The 4727-nt window shown below is 37.1% G+C and overlaps 2 non-coding genes across 2 annotated transcripts; both read right to left on the bottom strand.

Moving 5' to 3' along the window:
- Window positions 1-1094: 1094 nt before the first annotated feature.
- On the bottom strand, window positions 1095-1165 carry TRNAV-UAC (transfer RNA valine (anticodon UAC)). Its single transcript has one exon. It is a non-coding gene; the product is annotated as a tRNA-Val (tRNA).
- Window positions 1166-1784: 619 nt separating this feature from the next.
- Window positions 1785-1855, bottom strand: TRNAV-UAC (transfer RNA valine (anticodon UAC)). Its single transcript has one exon. It is a non-coding gene; the product is annotated as a tRNA-Val (tRNA).
- Between the last annotated feature and the right edge of the window lie 2872 nt (window positions 1856-4727).

The raw sequence follows: 4727 nt of genomic DNA, 5'->3' as shown, positions 1-4727 counted from the left end.
ACGAGCCGCCAAAGTTCAACAAAAGTACAAACCACGATAAAAAATTCAAATTCGATTTCGATTTAAGAAAAAACTAATGGTGATAATGGATTGCCAATGATCTTAAAAATATCTCTACCTTCTCTTCTTTCCAATGATATATCACACGTAGTAGTTAGATATTGAAATTTATTAAAAATTCAAAGTTTATGGAAGAAAATGGAGTAATTTACGAAAATTATCCATACAAAGTTTCTTCAAACAACTCATATTTTCTGCTTTACTCCTTTTCATAACTATTTTCGTGTTTTTTTGAAAAATAAATTTAAAAATAATAATCACATTATAAAGAAAAAAGAATTGAAAAAATTCAAAATCAACTTTGTATGTATAATTTTTGTATTATTACTTCATTTTCTTCCATAAACTTTGAATTTTTGATAAATTTAAATATCTAATTACAACGTGTGATATATCATTGGAAAGAAGAAAAGCTGGAGATATTTTTAAGATTATTGGCAATCAATTATCACCATTAATTTTTGTTTCAATCGAATTCGAAGTAGAATTTTTTATCGTGGTTTGTACTTTTGTTAGACTTTGGCGGCTCGTAACTAGCTATTCAATCATTTTCTGGATCAGAAATTTATTTTATTTGAATAAAGACATATTCGATGTTAATATCAAATAAAAAAAACTGTTGAAATCACGCGAGAAAAAAAATTGAAGCAGTTTTTAGGTCAAATTTCGGAAAAATCCGAAAAAAGTATAAAAATTGACATATCTCCTAAACTATAAAACTTTAGCCATAGAAAGTAAAGTTCAATAATTAGCAAATGACCTCCTCTATACGCCTATTAGCTATGGCGGGTTCAGTTCCAGTCACCCTGTATAATAAATTGCAAATCTTAAAAAAAACACCTGTCAATCCTGCCATACCCAAATCAATAATATCTGAGTAGGCTAGCCTCTAACTGTATTAGAGCCTGCAATTTGTAACTAGGTGAACGGATTTTCCTAATTAAAAAAAAAACACATTTTAACATTAGGTGACTGAAAGTAATCATTATTATTTTAAAAAAATGTAAAAGCGTTGGCGTTGTGCGAGTCTGATCTTCCGGTACCGGGAATCGAACCCGGGCCCCTGGGTGTACGCCAGGTGTCCTAGCCACTAGACCATACCGGAGTGAAGGGATACTGCGAAATTTTCAGTGCTAATATAAAATTATTGATTGCTGATCTTTCAGGCTACTATTCGACTACAGAAAGTGCTATAAGTCGAGCGCTTATCTAAGTTATGTCTGAGGCATGGGAGCGGCACAGTAGGAGTTAGCCCTTCAGGCCCCGCGAATAGCGACACGATAGAAATCAATTCTTACGCGGTCTTATGCGACTGATTGGAGTTTGATGGGTTAATACAAATTCTGAAATACCTAATTACATAATAATATTATTATGAAAATGAGCAAGACTAGTTAGTAGATAGGTTTCGTTATAATTATATGAAGTTTAGCTGTTAAAGACCTGCAGTGACAGACCAAAATCCACAGCCACGAACAAAACCGGACGCAGGTGTATACATAATTGCAAATCCTAAAAAAAACACCTGTCAATCCTGCCATACCCAAATCAATAATATCTGAATAGGCTAGCCTCTAACTGTACTAGAGCCTGCAATTTGTAACTAGGTGAATGGATTGTCCGAATAAAAAAATTAAAAAGTCACATTTTTATAATAGGTGACTTAAAGTAATCATTATTATTTAAAAAAAATGCAAAAGCGTTGGCAGTATACGAGTCCGAACTTCCGGTACCGGGAATCGAATCCGGGCCCCTGGGTGTACGCCAGGTGTCCTAGCCACTAGACCATACCGGAGTGAAGGGATGCTGCGAAATTTTCAGTGCTAATATAAAATTATTGATTGCTGATCTTACAGGCTACTATTCGACTACAGAAAGTGCTATAGGTTGAACGATTAACTAAGTCATGTCTGAGGTATGGGCGCCACGGGAGGAGTTGTTTTGACATATCATGACGTAACAGAGCATACAAATGTGAAGTCTTGCTGACCTTTGACGTGACCAAAAATATGCTCCCCAGCCGCTACCATACCTCAAGCGCTGGCTGAGTAATGCTGACTATAAATGTCGCGATCGCTTCGCTTGGGTGGGTGTGGAATATTGGCTTTATCGCCTATTAAAATAGTTATCGAAACGTATTAAGTTTCTAATAAGTACCTATAATGTATCTATAAACCTCATCATCATCATCATTTCAGCAATAGGACGTCCACTGCTGAACATAGGCCTCCCCCAATGCTTTCCATGTTGATCGATTGGTAACGGCGTGCGTCCAGCGCTTCCTTGATACCTTTATGATGTCGTCGGTCCACCTTGTGGGTGGACGTCCCACGCTGCGTTTTCCGGTACGCGGCTTCCATTCCAGAATCTGCAGAAGCCGTCAGTTTTGCGTAATATGTGCCCTGCCCATTGCCAGTTCAGCATGCTAATCCGTCGGGCTATGTCAGCGACTTTAGTTCGTTTACGGATCTCCTCATTTCTGATTCATGTATAAACTTAGCGAACAATAACTCAGTTCAGGATAGCCAGTCTATTGGCACATAAGTATTTGCCATTAACGCACACCATTAATAGTCGGAAGGATCAATCATGTGAGTGTGTTAGTCACATACACCGTAAATCAAATACACTCGCCCCAATTTTTCCAAACAAAGACAAGGTCAAACCACCAATTACGTGAAAACAGGTGAAACCGTGACGCTGGCGTTTCCCAGAGGGGCGTGGGTTTGATTCCCGAAAATCAATGGGTCCATTAGGTGCTCGAGGGTGGGTATGCCGCCCTAGGCCGCCCTACGTTGACCCTTGGGCTGATACCGGTGAGGGATGCGAGGGATTGTGTCAAATCATTTCATTCTACTTGTCAATTGTCTTTTTGTGGGCCTTTCGAAGGTTGTTGGGGTTATCAAGAGCTTATCAAAAGATTGTTACACGTGATTGTTTCATAATAATCAAGTGTGTGAGGAAATAATGTTAAATAATAAGTGTTGTGAATATTTATTTAAAACAGAATATGTTTGTTTTATTAAATTAAATTTTAATTTGTAAATAAAAAAGTAACAATAAAGTTCGCCGTATGCAATTAAATGTATATCAAAGCAAATATATGTATACTAAAAAAAAATTGAAAATTGGAAAATTCCTTAAAAATTTTAAATAGTGAAAAAATCCTTAAAAAGATTACACCCATTAAAATATTATGTCCCATAAAAATTTTGTGGATACAAAATTACTATTGTACGACTTTGAGTGCTTAAACCTTTTACAATAGGCTGAAAAGTGCTTCAATGTCTTATATCACCCCAAAATAATATCAAAATGGCCGTTCAAGTTAACACTAAAGTGGTCAGCGTCATCTTTGTAAAAACTCCAATATATTTCGCTCAACACGCTCCACATATTACGCTATAAATAATTTGGAGAGGATCACAAAGCTCCTTACCCGCGCCATAAATCTGTGAGTGAAGAAAAACCGCGGGTCACCATAGTCAAAAGGTCACCCCACAAAAACCCTGTTTACGTATCTATCTGGGGTGCAGGGCGGGGTCAGACAAGGGCATTATAGCGAGAATTTTGAGCGTTCCGCAAAAAGGCACTCGAGAAGTGTTTTACAGCAAAATCTTTAAAGGAAACACCGGAAAATTATGCAAAAATAAATATTTCCCTTTATTGTATCTCCTAATATTTTTTAGAGAAATATAAATTGAGACAACGATTTGGATGACTTGGAGGACGGTTACATTAGAGTTCTTTTAAGACTTTTTTTTCAGATTATTTTTAAGGCAATGATATTTGTAGACAAAATTATTCTAAAATGGTAATAGATAGAGGTTGTTAATACAAAAACAAAAGAAAATTTCGTTCATTAATATTGAAACTGATGCGAATATCCGATTTTGTAGTGACTGTTTTGTTCAACAAACTTCTTGTGGTAGTTGTAGTACTTGAAGTTGTTTCTAGGTGAACTAAATTAAATCAATATTCGTCGCATGAGTAAGCAACAATTAAGCACTGCGAAAAAGTTTTATGTAAGCACATCAAGAAACCTTAAAGCTTACCATTAAACTGTTAAATCTTGTCTACAACCATCACCAGTATTCGACCACTCGCCGATTGTCACGGGAGGGACACAATTAACCCTTAGTTGACTCAGCCCCCGCTTTGACCGAACGAGGCGAGCGTTTGCGAAGCCGAGCAATTACGCGCGTGTGCGCCCGGCCTAATGCTGTTTGTGCAGCCAAGGTAGTAACTTTGTCGACATTGTCTTCATCAAAATGCTTACAGCGTCTGATAATGGGTTTGATTAATTACTAATTTATTAGCGTTATGGAACAACTAGCTTTCCGCCCGCGGCTTCGCCCGCGTGGAATTTTGTCTGTCACAGAAAAACTTTATCGCGCGCGTCCCTGTTTCAAAAACCGGGATAAAAACTATCCTATGTTCTTTCCCGGGACTCAAACTATCTCTATGCCAAATTTCATCAAAATCGGTTGCGAGGTTTAAGCGGGAAAGCGTAACAGACAGACAGACAGACAGACAGACAGACAGACAGACAGACAGACAGACAGACAGACAGAGTTACTTTCGCATTTATAATATTAGTTAGGATAGGATTAGGAAGTTAGGATAGTTAGGATTATAAAAAAAAATTGTCGTATATTTTGATTGGA

This window comes from Ostrinia furnacalis, unplaced genomic scaffold (genome assembly GCF_004193835.3).
Source record: "Ostrinia furnacalis isolate ACB-3 unplaced genomic scaffold, ASM419383v2 OfSCF6942, whole genome shotgun sequence".
Classification (NCBI taxonomy): Eukaryota; Metazoa; Arthropoda; class Insecta; order Lepidoptera; family Crambidae; genus Ostrinia; species Ostrinia furnacalis.
This window is presented reverse-complemented; position numbering and strand designations above follow the sequence as displayed.